Source organism: Bos indicus, chromosome 27, assembly GCF_029378745.1.
Source record: "Bos indicus isolate NIAB-ARS_2022 breed Sahiwal x Tharparkar chromosome 27, NIAB-ARS_B.indTharparkar_mat_pri_1.0, whole genome shotgun sequence".
Lineage (NCBI taxonomy): Eukaryota > Metazoa > Chordata > Mammalia > Artiodactyla > Bovidae > Bos > Bos indicus.
The window spans coordinates 26,110,851-26,133,455 of NC_091786.1; positions in this window are offsets into that span (position 1 = coordinate 26,110,851).

Consider the following 22,605-nt stretch of genomic DNA (forward strand, 5'->3'; position numbering starts at 1 on the left):
CTCTAGGTGAATGATTACACCATCGTGGTTATCTGGGTCATGAAGATCTTTTTTTGTATAGTTCTGTGTATTCTTGCCACCTCTTCTTAATATCTTCTGCTTCTGTTAGATCCATATCATTTCTGTCCTTTATTGTGCCCATCCTTGCATGAAATGTTCCCTTGGTATTTCTAATTTTCATGAAGCGATCTCTGGTCTTTCCCATTCTATTGTTTTCCTCTATTTCTTTGCATTGTTCACTTAGGAAGGCTTTCTTATCTCTCCTTGCTATTCCTTGGAACTCTGCATTTAGATGGGTATATCTTTCTTTTCTTTGCCTTTAACTTCTCTTCTTTTCTCAGCTATTTGTAAGGCCTCCTCAGACAATCATTGTGCCTTTTTGCATTTCTTTTTCTTGGGGATGGTTTTATTCACCACTTCCCATACAATGTTACAAGCTTCCATCCATAGTTCTTCAAGTACTCTATCAGATCTAATCTCTTGAATCTACTTATCACTTCCATTGTGTAATCGTAAGGTACTTGATTTAGGTCATACCTGAATTGGCTTCCCTGATGGCTCAGACAGAAAAGAATTTACCTGCAATGTGGGAGACCTGGGTTTGGAAGATCCCCAGAAGGAGTGCATGCAATATTCTTGCCTGCAGAATCCCCATGGACAGAGGAGCCCAGTGGGCTACAGTCCATGGGGTCGCAAAGAGCAGAACACAACTGAGCAACTAAGCACAGCACAGCACAGTACACACCTGAGTGGCCTAGTGGTTTTCCCTACTTTCTTCAATTTAAGTCTGAATTTTGCAATAAGGAGTTCATGATCTGAGCCACAGTCAACTCCCAATCTTGTTTTTGCTGATTGTATAGAGTTAGAACCAGACATGGAACAACAGATTGGTTCAAAATTGGGAAAGGAGTATGTCAGGGCTGTATATTGTCACCCTGCATTTAACTTATATGCAGAATACATCATGTGAAATGCTGGGCTGGATGAAGCACGAGCTGGAATCAAGACTGCTAGAAGAAATATCAATAACCTCAGATATGCAGATGACACCATCCTTATAGCAGAAAGTGAAGAGTAACTAAAGAGCCTCTTGATGAAGGTGAAAGAGGAGAGTGAAAAAGCTGGCTTAAAACTCAACATCCAAAAGACGAAGATCATGGCATCTGGTCCCATCACTTCATGGTAAATAGATGAGGGGACAATGGAAACAGTGACAGACTTTATTTTCTTGGGCTCTAAAATCACTACAGATGGTCACTGCAGCCATGGAACTAAAAGATGCTTGCTCCTTGGAAGAAAAGCTATGACAAACCTAGACAGCATATTAAAAAGCAGAGACATTACTTTGCTGACAAAGGTCTGAATGGTCAAAGTTATGATTTTTCCAGTAGACATTTATGGATGTGAGAGTTGGACCATAAAGAAGGCTGACTGCCGAAGAACTGACTCATTGAAAAAGACCCTGATGCTGGGAAAGATTGAAGGTGGAAGGAGAAGGGGACGACAAAGGATGAGATGGTTGGATGAGATCACCAACTCACTGGACATGAGTTTGAGTAAGCTCCGGGAGATGGTGAAGGACAGGGAAGCCTGGTGTGCTGCAGTCCATGGGGTCACAAAGAGTTGAAGAGAATGGAGAGACTGAAAAACAACAAATTAGGAACCCTGGAAAACTGAGGACAACTTTTGATGTAAGCACAACCTGAAGAACTCCCTCACTTGGAGGAGTGCCTGGGTTCTTGAGTCTGGTCAAATGTGAGACAGAATCCCAGCCCACCACTCATCTGCTCTCTGACCTTGAGCCATGACTCCACGTTTTCTTGGTCTCGCTTTCTTCTTTGGCAAGATGGAGAGGATCATGCCTGCTGCATAGGGTTCTTGATCAGTTAAATGAGATTGTACACGAATGTGACTAATACAGTTCCAGACAGTCAATAAATGCTTGCTCTCACTGGGCTAATGTTGTTCTCATAAGATATTAATTGCCAGGAGATACAGCCAGCCAAGCAGGAGAGGAAAATCATTTTCATTTCACCAATCATACTGATAATGCAAAATCAAATAACACTGATGCTGTTAACTGGAGATGAGTCACGTCATTTGCATTAGCTGGCAACTGGCAATTTCCTCTCAGGTACTTTGCACTGGGGACCTGCCTGTACTACGTAAGTGGTATCTTGCTGATGGCTGTGTAGCTTCAGTGTAGTGAAGAGAAGAAAATAACCACTTGTTTTTCTATCCAGTTATTCTTTTATAAGCAAAATTAGGACATTTAAACAACAGCTCATAAGAAGAGTGGAATTAATAGTTCCACTAAAAAGAGTATCAAAACATAAGTAAAATAAGATTTTTAAAAATAAGCACACAAGAACAAATTTGCACCTGTCTTACTGACCCTTACACTTAGTCTCTTTAGTCTTTGTATTTCTTCTGATCTGATTAGAATGTCCCTTTCTAACTCACCAGAACATACCTATGGCATCCAAGGTTTCAAGGATGACTCTGAGATTTCCAGCCCGCTATCATCTCTCTTGTGGAAACATGGTTTACCTACAACGTGGTACTGCATGTCCTGTCGACTGACAGAGCTTGTAAAGGGGCATCTATCTCCCCTGCTTATTTAGCTTACCCTACACGCTACCCTCTTCACATAACAGAGGCAGAGAGAAAGAAGAAAATCACACAAAAAACACAATCATAATTTTGGTAATGACTTTTTTTCATTCAGACAGGAAACATTTTTCACTAAACGAATAAAGAAACCTCTCTAAACAAGAATAATCTATAGGCCGGCTTCAGAGATATTGTGGGTTTGGTTTCAAATCACAAGAAAGTGAGTATTGCAATAAAGTCAGTCACATGAATTTTTGGTTTCCCAGTTCATATAAAAGTTATATGTTTACACTATGTTGTATGTCTATTAAGTGTGTGATAGCATTATGTCTAAAACCATGACGATAAGTCGCTCACTCAGTCATGTCCGACTCTTTGCGACCCTGTGGACTGTAGCCCACCAGGCTTCTCCGTCTATGGGATTCTCCAGGCAAGAATGCTGGAGTGGGTTGCCATTTCCTTCTCCAGGGGATCTTCCCGACCCAGGGATCGAACCCAGGTCTCCCGCATTGCAGGCAGACGCTTTAACCTCTGAGCCACCAGGGAAGCCTTAAAACCATGTATATATCGTAATTTTTAAATACTGCTAAAAAAATCCAAAATCACTGCAGATGGTGACTGTAGCCATGAAATTAAAATATGCTTGCTCCTTGGAAGAAAAGCTATGACCAAACTAGACAGCATATTAAAAAGCAGAGACATTATTCTGTCAACAAAGGTCCATCTAGACAAAGCTATTCTTCCAGTGGTCATGTATGGATGTGAGAGTTGGACTGTAAAGAAAGCTGACCACCAAAGAATTGATGCTTTTGGAACTGTGGTGTTGGAGAAGACTCTTGAGAGTCCCTTGGACTGCAAGGAGATCCAATCAATCCATCCTAAAGGAAATCAGTCCTGAATATTCATTGGAAGGACTGATGATGCAGCTGAAGCTCCAATACTTTGGCCACCTGATGTGAAGAACTGACTCACTGGAAAAGACCCTGATGCTGGGAAAGATTGAAGGCAGAAGGAAAAGGGAACAACAGAGGATGAGATGGTTGGATGGCATCACCGACTCAATGGACATGAGTTTGAGTAAGCTCTTGGAGTTGGTGATGGACAGGGAGGCCTGGTGTGCTGCAATCCATGGGGTCACAAAGAGTTGGACACGACTGAGTGACTGAACTGAACTGAACTGAAAAAATGCTAACCATCGTCTAAGCCTTCAGAGAGTCAGAGCAGTGAGATCAAAAGATCATGTGTTACAAATCACCATAATAAATAAAATAATAATGAAAAAGTTTGAAATATCACGAGAATCACCAAAATGTATCACAGAGACACAGAGCAAGCCAATGCTACTGAAAAAAATGGCGCCAATAGACGTGCTTACAGCAAGGTTGCCACAAAAACTTCAATTTGGAAAAAACACAGTATCTGCAGAGCACAGTGAAGTGAAGTGCAATAAAACAAGTCTGCCTGTACAGATAGGCTTCCTCTATAGTAACTAAGGACTTGGTCCACTGGAATTCATCAGTGATCGGCTTATTTCCACAGGATATAACAGCCTCTGGGGGCCGGGGAGCTATAACTGTTCCCTGGCCTTTGGGGCAAAGGGCCAACAGCAGCACACAGCGTGCAGGCAGTGAGAGTCAAGGAGGCTGAGCGTGGTCCTGGGACCCTGGCCTGGGTCTGAAGGAGGGACAATGCTGAGTGGGCAAAGCCCAGCATCACTTAAGTCCCGCTTGGGCCATCCACACAGAGAGGCTGGTAGCAGAACCCTCAGCGGAAAGAAGGGAGGAAGAGAGGAGATGTGAGGGAAAAGGCCAGAAAGAGCTCTAATGAAAGAGTACTAACCCCCTACCCCAGGCATTCGATTTTGTGATTTTATGTCCCAGGAAAACTGGCATGGGAACCTATGAGGCTCCTAGACAGCACTTGGGGCCTCTCCAACCAGAATGGAACTCCAGAGACTTTGCTGCTGGGAGTTAAGCCAGACACCAGTGTAGTATTTCCATCCATTCTACTCAGACATCTTGATGGCTGTCCTAGGCCAGTGCACTTGCAAGAGCACATGTGGACAAAGGTAACTATAACCAGCAAGGACCTTCCCGAGCCCGGGAGGATTTAGGGGAGACAGGGCTGGGCAGAGCCAAGGATTTATTTCAACTGTCCCTGGATCCTCCACAAGTGCAGCCGGAAGAGCTGGAGTCACTGAACTCTGGGGGGTTCGGGTATCCTGTGTGATATCCCACCTTCCTGACATGATCATGGCAAGAAAAACAAATGACCCAGCCACCGAAGAGTCGGGCCAGTAGACTTGCTGTTTGTCTAAGAGTGTCCCTTATCTCATGCCTTGTTCCCTGACCTTGAACTCCTATTTCCTGGTTTGGCAGATGAGGAAGTCAGTCCCTACAGCTGAATGGAAGAGAGGGCCTTGGCAAGACACTCCGTCTGGTCACTGTTGCTGTGGGGTCTTCCACCACCCACCCCCGCTTAAAGCTCACAGACGAGTGTCAGGTGGTGGGACACACACAGGAGAAGGCAGCTGGGACAGCTGTCCCCGGCCTGTCGTCAGGCCCCATCCATCTGTTCCTCTGTTTGTCTTGCAAAGCAGAACACGGCCACCTCCGTGCTGGGCGGCCAGGGAGCAGGTGGCCAGATACACAGGGCCAGTGACATGGGTCCAGGAGACGGGGCACAGGGCAGAGACAGGGAGTGAGATTGGGGATCTCTGCTCCAGGGAAGGGGGGCTCCCAGCTGGATCTGGTTCCCCCAGTGTCACAGTGGGCAGAACTGACAGCCTGGGTTGGCTTATCATGTCCTATCAGAGATCCACTCCTGGGACGTCCCTGATGGCTAAGACTTCACGCTCGCAGTGCGCAGGGCCCAGGTTTGATTCCTGATTAGGGAGCTAGATCCCACGTGCTGCAACTAAGACCCGGCGTAGCCAAGTAAGGGAAGCCTGACATGCTGCAGTCCATGGGGTTGCAAAGAGTCAGACTGAGCAATTGACCAACAACAGCAAAAGAAAAAGATCTACTCCTGCAGGGGTGGGGCTGAGTCTCTCTTGCTTTTGAGAGGAGGGCAGGTGGAAAAGCCACAAGCAAATCAAGAGAAGGTTGTCCGACAGCCCCCTCTAAATCTGCTTCCTGTGATCCACGCTCCCTTTTTACACCACCGCATGCCCATTCACACCCAGGCCCTGAAGTCCCTCCCCTTCCCAGCTGCGCCCTGTCTACACGGTCCTCACGATGTGAAATGTTCAACCACATCCCCATGGATCCTCCCTTGGTCTCCATGCAGGGAAAGCTGTCAGACAGGTGCTTTTGAGCACATCTCTCTGTCTGGAGTTATATTAACTGCTCTTCCCTCCCCTGGGCCCCTCAGGTCCTCGCCCTGGCATTAAGCCCTCACATTTGCCTGCTCCCAAGCTGCTTATTTTGCCAGCGGGAAGTATCACCTGTCCATTTGCCTGCTAATGAACTGTGTGCTCATAACAGTCGACTCACTCCAGCTCCAGAGAGGAAAAGGAAAGGAATGCCTGTGGCCCAGGCCGCCCCTCCAGGGCAGGCTGGAGGGGATGGGCAGGAGGAGGAGGAGCTGTGGTTACAGTGGAGGCAAAGAGACAGAAAGGAAAAAAACACGTTCTCCACCAGCAATGTACAAAGCACAGGGGTGCGTAATTTGCATAGATTATCCCAGTTTAACAGGAAACTGGAGCCAAGGAGGGTGAACGGCTTTCCAAGGTCACACAGCTAAAGAGGAGAGTGAGCCACAGAACAGGGATTTGAACCCTGGTTTATCTGAGGCCAGAGCTATGGCTTGTGGGAGCTGCTGCGTGGCTCACAGGCTGCCCCCGGAGTGGGAGACGCACACACAGGTGTCCCAGGCACCTCAGCAGAGTCGCTGGGCTCTCCGGGTACAGGACGGAGTCCGCAGCACTGACCCATGGCCCGTGGTTCAGTGTGGCTCTCGAGGGAACTCACAACAGCCATTCCTAAGGTCAGAGCAGAGGTCGGGGGCCCCCACTGCAGGCAGGAAGCCAGTGTCAGCTCCCCCATTCCCTCCCACTGGGGAGGAGGAAACCCAATGTCCTTCCAGAACCATCCGACACCACAAGCATATGGCTGGCTGGGAAAGGGAAACTTAGCACAGTTTTTGAGCCACTTACAATAAAGGCTAATATGCACACAAAACAATTCTAGGACTTCGCTGTGGTCCAGTGGTTAAGAATACGCCTGCCAATGCAGGGGACACGAGTTTGATCCCTGGTTCCAGAAGATTCCACACGTCACACAGCGACTAAGCCCATGTGTCACAACTACTGTGCTCTGCAACGAGAGAAGCCACAGCGAGAGGCCCGGGCACCTCAACCACAGAAAGCCCATGAACAGCAACAGAGACCCAGCGCAATCACAAAGAAATAAATTAAAAAATCAATAAGAAACAATTCTGAGAATTCACTAGTTCCTATCACATAAATTATATTAAAAAATTAAAAAGAATTCTGAAAATTCATTAGTTCCTATCATGACAAATAGATATTTATCAATAGTAAGCCCTGCACATCAAGGTTTACACCTTGGTTTGTGGACCCCATGAGATGGTCATCCACTTAACATTTTAAAAATTAGGAGCATCAAGTTGGAATGAGGTAGACAGGGAAGCAGAATAAACAAGGACACCAGGGCTGAGGGGGCTCGATGGCTCAGGCAGAGATGCTTTAGATGGGAAGTCAAGGGGGAAAGGAAAGGGAGAGGCTGAAGAAACAGGCTTACATAAAGGTTCACAGAGGAGGAGGGGGGAGGAGGGGAAGAGGCGGAGGAGGGGGAGGAGGGGGAGGAGGTGGGGAGGAGGGAGAGAAGAACTTCCTGTTCTACCACATTGCAAAAAAATGTGCCTTTTGATGTCCAGGAGCCTCTTCAGAAATGCAGGGACACGAGTTCTTGGGCACAGAGATGTGAAGCGATCACTCAGGTGATGCTGTCTGGGGCTGGCTAGAGGCCAGCCACGGAAACAGAAATGCTCCAGTAACATGCAGAATGCACCCAGAAACTGACGGAAGCCTGCAGAGGTTATATTAGTCCTGGGTATGTCCTACCACCCTGAGTCACCCAATCCGAGTACAGGCCTCCGAGGGAGCCAGGAGCCCTGCATCCGGCAGATGAGGCTGGGTCAGTCCCACTCCTGGGTGGCCAGCGTGCATCCAGGCTGTGTCAAGGAGATTCTATTATGGTTGGAGACATAAGAGACACGGGTTCGATCCCTGGGTTGGGAAGATCCCCTGGAGGAGGGTATGGCAACCCACTCCAGTATTCTGGCCTGGAGAATCCCATGGACAGAAGGGCCTGGCAGGCTATGGTCCATAGGGTTGCAAAAAGTCAGACACAACTGAAGCGATTCAGCACGCACTCATGTGATGATCAGATCTCAGGCTCGCCCTGCTCCCCTTCTCTGCTCCCAGGTCAGTGCCTGTCCTCCAGTTCCAGGCCATGTGATACCCATTTCCTCTATGAACCCCTGGAACTGAATTCAGTGTCTTCTCAAGCGACTATGGGAGCGTGGGCTGGTCCACAGCTTCCACCCCAAAATTAATCCCCTAAGTGTGAAACAGTCAACAAGGGCAAAGAGAAGGAATTCTTTGAACAGTCCTTCAGAGAGGAAGCTGCAAAGGAGAAGATCGTATATCTCCCTCAATCCATCCATGTCCTGAGTTCTCGGGGCCGAAGATTGAGAAGAAAGAAGGTTAAATTATATTTGTCCTTAAAATGGGATTTTGGCCCATTTCTGGTGAGTCCCATTTTTTTAAAGAGTGGCACATAAAAATCTAAGCTTAGTGAAATGGACACATTAGGCAATGCTTATTCACTGTCTCAAAGGATCTTTTATTCTGCATAAGCATTTACAGCAGAATATCTTTGACACTAAACATCTTTTGAGAGAGTCCTTCTGTACCCCAGGTATTAAGACAGCTTTGAAATGCAAAATACTGCCTCTTGCTGTCAAAAAGCAGCAGAGGAGAGCGAGCCATCAGTTGAGGTCACCCTGTCCATGGAGGTTTACATAAAATTAGCCGCAACTCCCTAGGCCATGTCTAGTAGGCAGCCCTATGCCCACATCAAAGCTTCTGCATGTTTCCAAGGCTCTCTGTCTTAAAGGCTCCTTCTGGCCTGAATGGAACCCTTGGTCTCACATGCTTTCTTCTCCCCCACCCTCAAGCTCTTCTTTGCCAGCAGTGGCACTGACTCACCCAAGAGCATAATTGTTATGCTCAGGGTCATGCTAACTACCATGAAACAAAGTCTATAGATGAGGATTTATTTTTCGCTCAAGTAATAGTCAAAGGTGAATGTTTCCAGCTGGCAGGTGGTTTTTCTCTGTGATAAGCAAGGACTCCTTCCCTCTCCCAGGTTCAAGGAGACATCCACATCCAGTTGGGGGGCAGGTAGTGGAGTAGAGAAGGAACAACTGCTTTCTAGCTGCTTTCTGGGAATTGACACGCATCACTTTTGCTCACTCAATGGACATGAGTTTGAGCAAACTCCATGAGATGGTGAAAGACAGGGAAGCCTGGCTGTGGTCCAAGAGTCGGACACGACTGAACGACTGAACGACAACAACAGCTTTTGCTTACCTTCCTTTGGTGACCATCAGCCAACCACACTGTCCTACCTAGAATCAAGAGGGGCTGAGAAATGGACTCTTGGTGGAGCAACTGATTCTCAGCAATAGCACTGTGCTATGGAAGGGTGAGCAGGACTCTTTACTGGACAGTTTGCCATCTGAGCCACACACACACACACACATCACTACTTTCCCTTGATTTTCCCCCTCACACAAGGATGGCAAGTGAAGAAAGCTTTTTACAGAAGGATGGTGGATGAGAAAGGGGTAGTGATAAAACCTATTTTGAAGATCTCCTGTTAAAAATAGCAAAATGGCTTCAAATTAAATTTTAGATATATCCTTAACAATCTTTTGTCTTTCTAAGAATTTCTTACTGGGCAGTTTTCATGGCAGGTCTTTCAAACGTCTTCAGCCCCACAAATCTTGTTCATTTTACACGTTCAGAAGTTGGAGTTAGATCCATGCATGTGCAGCTCAGGGTTGAGCCAGAGGTTCGTACACAACTTTATAGGACTGCTACCTTGACCTCCCTGGAACTTCCCAGCTCCCAAGCACCACCCTTTCAGGTCCACTGGCTAGAAATCCAGCTTTCATCTCCCTGTTCTGTCACGCTCTTCTTGTGACTGCATCTGCTCCCAGTTTCGTGATACTTGGAGTCTGCTTTATTTTCCCCCAAGTCTGCTTGCTATCATTTTACTTCTGTATCTCCTCCAGGAGCTACCTGATCCATTTTCTCCAGGGACTTCTAACTGTAGTTGCTGGGAGACATGGAGGTGGTGTGCACTTAATCCAACTTTGCAAGAACCGGAACCCATTGAAGGCTGTTAAACAGTCCAATGGCATGTAGCTTTGTATTCTAGAAAGCTCTGCTTGGCTGGAGAACAGGTAAAGCCAGCGAAGCTAGAGCAGGGACTGCAGAGAAGAGGCGCAAGCTGGCTGCTCGAGCTAAGGAAGAGATGTCACAGGCCAGGTCTAAGGCCACATCAGGTGAGGTGGGAAGGAGGGGGTTACTGAGAGGTGGGTTCTACAGGTTCTGTTGGCCAATTAGAAGTAGAGATGAAGACTTGTGGAAGTGTCCAGAATGACTCCCTAGGAGGGAACAGGAAAAAGGGCCATTAGCTCCAGGATATCTGTCTTTGATCAAATTCATAAGCAGATGCTCCACTCATAGACCAGGACAGACAGAGCTGAAGTCTCTCTCCACCTTCCTTCTCTCCACTTCAGGATCACTGGCTTCTATGTGATCAGCTGTACCAAGATATCCTCCACTCTGACAGGATGTATATGAGCCAGCTTGAAGGTGTGCCGTGTTTACTACTGGCCTGTTTGCGGTTTTCAGCAGAACTAATTCAAAATCAATTTTATTTGTATAACAAGCCACCACCTTCAGTTGGGAAGTGGTCACAGGTAGAGCTTTTATTTTGTACACGTTGCACCATGGGACTTTTTTGGAGCTGTGTTTAAGAGATTTTCCATTTGTTTCTATGATCTGTTAGCAAAATACCTTTGGGTGACATGTCAAGGGTATACAACAGTGTAAAAGAAACTAAGAAAACCTGAGTTTACCTGGATTGTTTGTTAAAGAAACTAATAACAGGGAAGTTACTGTGGCTGCAGATAGGGTAATGTTTTCCCGATATATTTTTACAGAGTAGCTGTGTCTTTAGATGTTCCACACACAGACTCACCATGGAAATATATTCATTTTTCGCAGGCTCCCACCTCACCTGCTAACATATAATTCAACCTTTCAGCTCCCTTCAAATTCTGCTTCCTAGCCCCATCATTTTTCATAAAGCGGGAGGTGATTAATCATTCCGACCATGGACGACTTGTCCTTAACCTTAAGTGAATACCTTTTCCTCTGCTGTGCATGCTTACAAACAGCGAGGCCTGGAACCCGTTTGTCTTGGTCACAGAATCGAGATGGTACAATCTTCCTCTCATTGTAAGTAAGCCATGTGCTTAACTTTGGGTAGGTAGGGGGCAAAAAAACCTAAAAATGGAAAGAAATTACCAAGATAAACAGCACAAAGGACGGAGAATGAAAGCCCTTACATTTGAGAAAGAATTGGATGATTTCTTGGAAAGGCTTCTGAGGCAGGAATCTGTGGGCAGAAGGAGAAATAGGCTCCTTTTGTGCAGCTTGTGGAAGTTGACAGAAGAAATAAAAGGAGGAAAAGCTTTGGCAATCTGCTGCTAACAGAGTCCTTAATTTGGGCTGAATCTTCTAGGGTTTGGGAGAGTTTTTAGAGGCTTTCTTGTACCACTGAGAGCATCGCTGCAAGACACTGCCCACCACCTCCCTGTGACCTGGTGGGCAATTGTTTCTCCTTCCCTGGGCCTGGGATACTATCATGTCAGAAGGCTTTGTTGCATCAACTGGAAGAGCAGAGTGAGTGGGCTCTGAGCCTCGGATTTTTTTGTTCATGCTCAAGCATTAGGCTGTCACACCACACCACTGTGCAGCTTGACAAGAGTATCCTTTAATCAGCACAGAAGGACCAGGCTTTGGGTTTAAAAAAAAAAAAAATTCTACATTGCTCAGGAACTCTAGGCAATGCTTTTAATCATGTACGTTTGTGCTGTATTCTTCCAATTAAAACTTTTCTGAGAACCCCCTTTTTGGCATCCACATTTAATTTGTGTGGCTCACCCACTAATAGAGACCTGCCGCTGCTAGTGGGATCGGGTGATCCTGAACTGGATTTGTTCCTTGGCCCAAGTTTCCCAGAAAGGTGTGGTCAGCACAGCCCAGGCTGGAGATTATGCAGGGAATGGGGACTGAGCCGGAGGGTCAGCTGGATCTGAGTGCTCTGGAAAGCACATGCAAGGATCTGTTAATACACTACAGTTGGTTCCATGAAAACATGTGCAAATACCCCCGGGTGCTCGTGTGAGTGCTAAGAATAGGAATAAATTCCACGTGTGAGGGAATTCAAAATAGCATCAAACAATAGGCTCAGAAATATCTGGAGTAGACTGTCTGCCAAACTCACCGAAAGACAAGCAAAAAATTCCCGGTGGACCTTGGCTTAGTTTCACCACTCAGACACCTTGGTCAATTGCACCAAGGAGTGGATTCCTTGTGAGATGTTTTAGATATGGTCCATTTCTTCATGAATACTCAATGGCTGGTTCCTGTTTGGATTTATCATTCAAAAATACTAAAATATTTTTCCATAAAAAGACATTAGGCAGCTATAGGGGCTTCCCAAGTGGTGCTAGTGGTAAAGAACCTGCCTGTCAAAGCCAGAGACATAAGAGATGTGGGTTTGATCCGTGAGTCGGGAAGATCCCCTGAAGGAGGAAATGGAAAGCCACTCCAGTATTCTTGCCTGGGAAATTCCATGGACAGAGGAGCCTGGTGGACTACTGCCCACTGGGTCACAAAGAGTAGGATGCAACTGAAGCGACTTAGCATCCACAAAGGCACAGCAACTATAAGAGAAGGTTGGTGATGAGTTTTATGAAAAGGAATTCCTATGTCCTGTATCAAATAACTAAGGACAAGCTGAGGTGGAAAGGGGAGTAAGGTCAGGAGACGCATCTTGGAGCCAGAAATGTGCCACTGCATCTGGAGGCAGAACGAGAACCACAAACGTGGGGTCAAAGACGAGGACGAGATTACCACGGCAGTAAGAGCAGCAGTGATGAACTAGCTTATACTTCTTAAACACTTACTGTATTTTATTTGTCCAAAGCCCCATTGCTGAGAAGTGGCAAACCCAGAGTTTCATCAAACCCAGAGTCTCTGACCCAGATCCCCAGCTCGTAACCTTTACTGGCCAAGATGGTGGGGGTCCTGGATTTCCTAGACTGCAGTGAGAATTCTTAGCAACATTTTGCATTTAGAATTCTGGTACCAAGTGGGCCACTGCCAGGGCCATTTTGCATGAGTGTGCAGGTGTGCATTACACAATTTTGTACACATCATAGTTTAGGTCCCTGCCACTTCCACTCAAGAAACTGCACAGCAGACCACCTGCCAACTGTATTCTCTGGCTCTGCCATTTCTATTCTTCCACTCTTACAAGTGAGAGACCTCAACTGGTGGAAGGATAAAGGACTCTGCCCCAGGCTGGCCCAAGAGAAAGGAAGAATGAGAATAAGAAATCTCAGTTTGGGGACTTCCCTAGTGGCCTGGTGGCTAAAACTCCAAGATCCCAATGCAGGGGGCCCAGGGTTCAATTCCTGGTCAAGGAACTGGATTCCACATGCCACAGCTAAGATCTGGTGAAGCCAAATAAATACTAAGAAAAAGAAGAAGAGAAAAAAAATCTCCATTTCTAAAGGTTTTAAGATCCTGGTTCCAGTCTCTTCTGAAGCCCTGTGCACTTCCTGCCCTACAGCCTTAGCCTTGTCATAACTCCAGCCTTGTCCCAGTGGGTTTCTCCTGTAAACAACCAAATAATTCTTGATAACCCTTATCTCTCTGTGTGACTCTCTCTTGCTGCCTCTGTTTCCTCATCTGTTAAACTGTGGCAGCATCTGTTAAACTGTGTGTATTTCACAGCTTCTTTCCCAGCCCTCTGAGGCTTCTGCAAAGCAAAGCAGGATGCGGTCCTGGAGGCCCCACTCCATCTCCCCAACCAACCAGATCCAAGTCCACAACGAAGCCCACATCCTCCACGTGAACAGCCCCCACCGCTGTTGAATTAGCAGAGACCACCATCCCTTCCAGACACCGGGGGTGCACAATGGAAATAGGGACCTCAGACTCCCCCCGTACAAAGTCAACCCTCCAGCACTCAGTTCTGCCAAAGACAAGGCAGGGAGCTGGCCCAAGCAGAGCTCGCCAGGCACCCATACAGCTCCCACCCACCTGTGCTGTCGCTGCGGCCTTGCGCGTATTTATAGCAGCCCAGGCCTGTTGGAAAATGACGCTCAGGCTTTTTCTTCCTCCTCTCTCTTCCAGCCCCTTGAAGTAAGTAGAATGTTCATGATCCTGTGCGATTTCAGTTGGAGTTTCCATTGCACAGGCTCCTCAGACAATCCACGTCTGCTTCTAATGCATGTGGCATTTCCCAAGTGCCATTGTCTGCCACAAAGGAACGCTGCACGGGTGGCCGGCTAGTGTCTCTTTATAGCTGCTGAACTATAAGAAAAAAAAAAAAAAACAGAAGAAACTGCAGCTGTAAGGAATTAGATTAGACAAAAGAAAAAAAAAAAAAACAAAAACCTTCCCTAGGGTGATAGTAAGACAGTGGTGTATATTAAAAGGGACAATGTGTTAATGAAATCTCAAGATATTTTTAGAAAGAGCAGACCGCTTCCTCCTGGGGATGGGTGTATGGCTGGTAATACAATCCTGCTTAGAAGCCTTGGAATAGATTTGATGAAATCTCCGTGTCCCTTCCAGGCCTAGACTGATGACACAATCTATCAGAGGGTCCCTTTGCCCTTATAATTACCTGAAGAGGCCCACATTTTAGCCAGCTGTGACTTGACTCTTTCCTATCCAGTCCTCCCTACCATCCCATTTCACCACCAACCCCAATCCTCGCTAAGGTGAGACTCTGAAGCAAGAGTTGGGATGCTGTGAACGAGTGTGGGTGAGTCTCTTCCAGAGGATGAACTGACTGCTCTCTGATAACTGAGGCCACGTGGCCCAGATGTCTCATTCAAAGTGCTGGTATCACCCACCCTCCCTAACTGCATCCTTAAAGGCACCTTCAGATACACAGCGAACCAAAGCTTCCAGAAAAGCAGTCCTTCCCACCATAGGGAGGAGGAAGCCTCTGACCAGTAGAACCAGTTGACCAATAGATAAGTCAACCTCAGGTCTCAAAATCCCGAAGAAACTTGACCTGTATGATCAATATTTGTGTTGGTTCTGGCTTCACTCATGAATCAGCAGCTCATTCCATTGGCCTCTTGTGGACATCTGCATTTCAAAGGGCTTTTGGCGGAGGGAAGGACGTGGACAAAGGTTTGCCCATCACTATGCATCCACAGTACAAATCACCATGCTTGGCACATACTCAAAAATGTGTACAAGGAAAAATAAAAATAAATGTATCAGGCGATTAGTCAGTAAATTATGTCTTCTTGGATTCCTTCTGAGCTTGATATTCTATCCTTTTATTAATTAGCTGCTTAGGGAATTCTCTGGTGGTCTCAGGACTCAGCACTTTCACTACCATGGCCCAGGTTCAATCCCTGGTCAGGGAACTAAGATCTGGCAAGCCATGTGGCATGGTCAAAAAGAAATTACTTATTTATAAGGATTGTATTAATCACAGTAGATAGCCTGTCAAATGAGGTAGTTTTTTCTTCTATTTGCATAAAGATACTATGCCCAAGATTTAAATTGTTCTCCTTTATGGGAAAAAAAAAAAAAAAGATTCAGGACAATTTCGTGAGCTAGTCTAGGTTCATACTTCTTATTCAAGATGACTGGGGATTCATCCTGGTATCTAAAAATAATGACAGCCCATTTGCAGAAATGAGGAGCCAGAGAAGGGAGCTATGAAACAGGAGTGCAGAGTGCATGCCAGAAAGGGCTCCGATTAGGACCAGGAGGCGGGGCCGGTCCAGCTCTGACCTTTGCCGGCAGCCTGACCAGGAGGAAATCCTTCCCTTCCCTGGACCCGGGTTTATTCACCTGGGAGATGAGAGGGTTGTTCTCTGTGGGGACCTTCTGCCTTCAGCATGTGATACGATTCATGAGTGCAAACATCCCACTGCCTGCCATCTCCCTGTAAAACCAGAAATCTTGTGGGGAGAAGGCCAGAGCCAGAGATCTTTCCTTCTCCATGGCTAAAGTTTTTTTTTTTTTTTTTCGGGTAGCTCTTGGCCTGCCATTTATAATGGGAAGGTACTGAGAAATACTGCACTTAGGGTACCTCTCTGTCATTCTGCCTGACACTCCTCTTTCCATAGTCAGGAAGGAGAAGAATGCCAACATTTCATGTCTAGAAACGATTTCATTCAGAAGAGCAGGTGCCGTGTTCTGGCCATGCATGGAAAGAAAAACTTCAGGGTCGGACGTCAGAACACATGTTCCAAGTCCTCCCTTGACTGGCTGAGAGAGCTGGGTATGATCTCACAGACAGATACATAGATAGGCAGATGTATACGCACATATAAAGCTATAGATAGACAGACCTAACTGGCTTACTTCATAGGGTGGTCATAAAAACCATATAAGACATCATTTGTGTAAACAATCTAAAAACTTCAAAGTACAACAAACATGGATTTTCAGATGCCCAAAATATACCCCCAGGGAGTAAAGGCATATGCAGTCATCATGACATCAATGTCATAGAAAGTACATTTACAGCAGAGCCATTTGGTGTCAACTTCCAACAGAACAAGGCGTTAGCTGCTCTATGCCTCCCTCTCTGCCACAGTCCAAGGCCACAGTTTTACAAAAATCCTAGACCCTTCCAAGTACTCATCTGAAAATTTCAGGATTATTCCATGAAGAAGTCACAATTTACCTTGCAGGGAGATAAAGGATTTAAATGTAAAATGACAGCTGCTGCTGCTGCTGCTGCTAAGTCGCTTCAGTCGTGTCCAACTCTGTGCAACCCCATAGACGGCAGCCCACCAGGCTCCCCCGTCCCTGGGATTCTCCAGGCAAGAACACTGGAGTGGGTTGCCATTTCCTTCTCCAGTGCATGAAAGTGAAAAGTGAAAGTGAAGGCACTCAGTTATGTCCGACTCTTAGCGACCCCAAGGACTGCAGCCTAACAGGCTCCTCCGTCCATGCACCATTAACAAATAAATATCAATAACAAGTGGATAAAAGTATATTAGAGATATTCTCACTCAGAGTAAATAGACTGAAAAATAATACTTACTCAAGAAAATATGTTTGCTGCTCTAGGTAATAATTTTTCAGCACTCTCAGAGATTAATTCTTTCAAGCCAACTGATGCTCAAAAATAGAATGGAAAGGTTTTTCTATGTGATCAGTTGATTTTTCACAGAAGTGTCAAGACCATTCAATGGGGAAAGGTCAGCCTTTTCAACAAGTAGTGCTAGGAGAACTGGATATCCGCATGTAAAGAATGAATTGGAGTTCTTATACACAAAAATTAATTCAAAATGGAACAAAGAACGAAAACAACAAAACTCTTAGAAGCAAAACATGGGGTAAAGTTTTCATAACACTGCATTTGGCAGCGATTTATTGGATATGATACTAGAAGCACAGGCAGCAAAAGAAAAAAACAGATGAATTTGACTTCATCAAAATTAAAAACTTGTGTGTGTCACTATCAAGAGAGTGAAAAGGAAATCCACAGAATGAGGAAAAATATTGCAAATCGTATATCAGGTAAGGAATTAATAGTCAAAATATATAAAGAATTCCTACAGCTCAAAAACAAACAAACAAAACCAATTTAAAATGAACAAAGGACTTAACTAGACATTTCTTTAAAAAGGTATACAAATGGCCAATGAAAAGTACAGTAAATGATGCTCAACATCACCAACCAGGGAAATGCAATTCAAAACCACAATAAGATACCACTTCACACCCATCAGGATGGCTATTATAAAAACAAAACAAAATGAACACTGTAATTCAACTGTGCATCAATAACAGATTTAACAAAGTAACTTACTGAAATAAAATGGTGCATAAAGGAGCATAAAATGGTGTAACTACTATGGAAAATGCTTTGGTTGTTACTCAAAAAATTAAACACAGAATTACTACGTGATCCAGCAATTCCACTTGCAGGTATGTACCCAAAAGAATTGAAAGAAGGGGCTCAAACAGACACTAATCCTGAAGGCAGCATTATTTATAGCAGCCAAAAGGTGGAAACCACCCAAATGTCCATCAACAGATAAATGGATAAACAAAATGTCATATACACAATGGGATTTACTCAGCCTTAAAAAGGAATGACATTGTGACACATGCTACCACATGGGTGAACATTGACGACATTAAGTTAAATGTCAGATACAAAAGGACAAATATTAGGTAAATCCACTTATATGAGAGCCTAAGACGGGCAAATTCAAACAGACAGAAAGTAGAATAGAGATTACCAGTGTCTGGTGGGAGGAGGGAATGGGAAGTTACTGTTTCTGGATGCAGAGTTTGTTTGGGATGAGGAAAAGTTCTGGAGATGGATATTGGTGAAGGTGATATTAATACCACCAAATCGTACATTTAAAAATGTCTAAAACTGTAAATTTCACATTATGTATATTTTACCACAAAAACAATGGAACATCATGGGGAATTGTTCTTCAGTCATTTTTTGTAGATAGTGGGTATATTCTATTTACTTCAGGGTCTGAAAACCCAGGAGAAGGTGAAATTGTTGGAAAAGAGCCAGCGCCTGAATGTCCCTGTGCCTCCTGCAGCCCACGCTCACACTCAGCAATCTAAGGTTCTCAGCAATCAGTCAACCTTCTTCTTTCTTCCTTTCAAATACTTTTCACGATGGCAAACAAGATTTCAAGCCACAGCACCCTCAGGTACCCGGATGAACAGGATGTCACCTCAGCCTGCAGCCACAGCCCAGACCTGCACATCAAGCCACAAAGCAGAGGACGGCGGCACCGCATTGACTCAAGGCTTGGAATCTGCAGCCTGTTCAGCTAAAGGACACGCTTTTGGAGTTGGGGAGGGGCAGTAGACAGCTCAGGGAGAACAGCAGGAACGTGAACGCTAAGAACTCCCACAGTGGCCATTTCTCTTCGCCTCGCTCCCAAGAGAGATCTAAAATAATGCACAGGTTCAAATAGGGCAGATTAGGAAAGGTAGAACTGGGGAGGTTAAGAGAGAGGGCTTCGAGGTCAAAGAGTCTGGTCTCAAATCCTCCATCTACCACTCTGTGAGACCACATCAAACTGACTCACCTCACTGCACATTTCTTTCTCTATAGGGACAAAGAATATCCTACTATAGAACCTAACTTACTGGATTGCGGTGAAGATTTTAAAGTGTTAATTGATGTCAGCTATTATTATCAGAGATGGAGAAGGCAATGGCACCCCACTCCAGTACTCTTGCCTGGAAAATCCCATGGATGGAGGAGCCTAGTAGGCTGCAGTCCATGGGGTCGCTAAGAGTCGGACACGACTGAGCGACTTCACTTGCACTTTTCACTTTCATGCATTGGAGAAGGAAATGGCAACCCACTCCAGTGTTCCTGCCTGGAGAATCCCAGGGATGGGGGAGCCTGGTGGGCTGCCGTCTATGGGGTCACACAGAGTCGGACACGACTGAAGCGACTTAGCAGCAGTAGCAGCAGTATTATTATCAGAGAACACAATAAAAAGTCAAATCTAGAACTAAGAGTCACAGTAATGAGCAAACAGAAGAAAAGATTGCTTTGGGGGTATACTGTGTACATATAAGGGTATATTGTGTCTATGTATGTGTGTTAGTCGCTCAGTCATATCTGACTCTTCGCAATCCCATGGACTATAGCCCGCCAGGCTCCTCTGTCCATGGAATTCTCCAGACAAGAATACCAGAGTGGGTTGCCATGCCCTTCTCCAGGGGATCTTCCCAACTCAGGAATCAAACCTGGGTCCTCCACACTGCAAGCAGATTTTTTACCATTTGAGCTACCTGGGAAGCCCTGTGTCTATGTATACGGTTTGTGTATAACATCAGGGTCATGTGAATATTAGCCTGAAACCCTCTCCCAAGCTGCTCCCTAACTTCTACCTGTAATATCCTTCCAAGAACAAAGTTTCTTGGCAGGCAGAAAAGGTCAATGACTTTAAAATCAGAATCAGTGGAGTGGGCTTTTTTCTTGAGTTTCCCTACATGGTGGAAACAATGCCACATCCAAGCTAGCTGGGCTCAAGTTACAGGAGCTGGAGCTGGCCAGCTCCTCCTAGCTATTCTCTGTCTTCTCCCAGGATGTGGCGGGGACCACATGCCACGTTGATTCAAGCTTCACTGGACTCTTCCTTCATGTTTCTATGACATTGAGATAAATTATGTTGTTTTTTTTTTCCTGGGTGGGCAGAATCAGGTTTATGCCCCTTTTCCAGAAGTCTCCTCCTTGTTAGGTTACCGCCCAACTTCTTCTAAAGAAGGGGCATGTATCCCTCTGTTTCCCTGATCACAGCAACTGAAATTTCATACAATAACTAAAGTCTCATCAAATGCTGGCAAAGAGGCTAGAGGTTCCTTAGTAATACTGGACAATCTAGTGTTACTTGGGGATTCCCTAGTGGCTCAGATGGTAAAGAATCTGCCTGCAATGCCAGAGACCTGGGCTTGATCCCTGGGTCAGGAAGATACCCTGGAGAAGGAAATGGCAATGCACCCAGTATTCTTGCCTGGAGAATTGTATGGGCAGAGGAGCCTGGTGGGCTACAGTCTGTGGGGTCACAAAGAGTCGCACACGACTGATCGATTAACACTTAGGGTTACTTAAGGGTCAGGAAGTCTATGGTCCAAAAAAAGTAATTAGGAACCATTAATATTCTTTAGAATCATATGGAGAAAAGATAAGGAAAAATAAAGAGAAGAGAGGTATAAAGAAGGCATATGTTTCATGGTAACAGAGGAATCTACAAAGTCACACTATCTCATACACATATGTGCTCAATCGTGTCTGATTCTTTGCAAACCCATGGACTGTAGCCCACTAGGCTCCTCTGTCCATGGAATTCTCCAGGCAAGAATACTGGAGTGGATTGTCATTTCCTTCTCCAGGGGATCCTCCTGACCCAGGAACTGAACACACGTCTCTCGTATCTCCTGCACTGGCAGGCGATTCTTTACTACTGCACCACCTGAGAAGCCCTATCTAGTAGAATACCATTTATCACCATCCAAAGGAAAGGAAGAGATCCAAGCCTAGATGCTAACAGTTGTACCGGCAATAAATTCTCATCCTCCAACACAGGCGCACAGCTCCCATTCTCCATGGCAGAACAACAGCCATAGAAGATATAAGGCAGGGCTCCATTCCAGACTCACAGCTACAAGATGATGATTCTCACCATCTGTGATCATGACCATGACAGACCCAAGAGACTGGACAGCTTCATGACAAGCTTCTGCTTTCAGAGAAAGGCATCAGTCTGAGGGACATAATGCTGCAACCCATAAAGAACTAAGTGTTATAGCCTTGCTGTGCCTCATTGAACTCAATGATCCTTTTTTTTTTTCTTTGTAATTAACAAGAGCTATCTTTATTTAGGCTTCCTTTCATTTCCCCATGGTGTCTGTCGAGGGATCTGGTGGGGAGGGGAGAGAAGATGGCTGTGGGGAAGGCATTAAGCAGAGGAGGGCATGCTATCTGAGGATTCAGTGCTATACAAGAAAAATACAGGAGAGAGAAAATTGTTTCTTCCTAAATTTTTCCATTTGCTTACCCTTCCTATCACATAGACTCCCAAGAGTTAGAACCTTAGTTTCAAAATCTTCCCAGCAGATAGCTCATCTTCAATTGATGAACATGGCCCAATTTAGTTGCTCAGTCATGTCCGACTCTGCGACCCCATGAATCGCAGCACGCCAGGCCTCCCTGTCCATCACCTACTCATGTCCATCGAGTTGGTGATGCCATCCAGCCATCTCATCCTCTGTCGTCCCCTTCTCCTCCTGCCCCCAATCCCTCCCAGCATCAGAGTCTTTTCCAATGAGTCAACTCTTCGCATGAAGTGGCCAAAGTTATGGAGTTTCATCTTCAGCATCAGTCCTTCCAATGAACACCCAGGACTGATCTCCTTTAGGATGGACTGGTTGGATCTCCTTGCAGTCCAAGGGACTCTCAAGAGTCTTCTCCAACACCACAGTTCAAAAGCATCAATTCTTTGGCGCTCAGCTTTCTTCACAGTCCAACTTTCACATCCATACATGACCACTGGAAAAACCATAGCCTTGACTAGATGGCCCAGTGGTTTGTAGAAAGGAAAACTGAACATTTTAAATACACCAAATCTTCCCCAATTCTAATTAAAATACCAAGGGGAACTCTTTTGGAATTTAACAAAGCAGTTCTAAAGTTCATCTGCAAAAATAAACGTATAAGTATACTGATGAAAACTTTGACAAAATAAAAGGAATGAGCAGACACTTGCCCTATTGCTCATTAAAATATATTTTAAAGTTATAATATGTGAAACAGCATAGTACTGACTCTAGAACTGACAAGTCCAGTTGAAGAGAATAGACATGCTGGATATATAAAGTTATAAAATTTAATTATTTAAAAGATGGTATCAACACTCTGTGGCTTTCCCTGGTGGCTTGGTGGTAAAGAATCCACCTGCCAATGCAGAAGACACAGGTTCCACCCCTGTGTCAGGAAGATCCCCCGGAGAAGGAAACGGCAACCCACTCCAGTATTCTTACCTGGGAAATCCCATGGATGGAGGAGACTGGTGGCCTACAGTCCATGGGATCGCAAATAGTCAGACACAACTTCACAA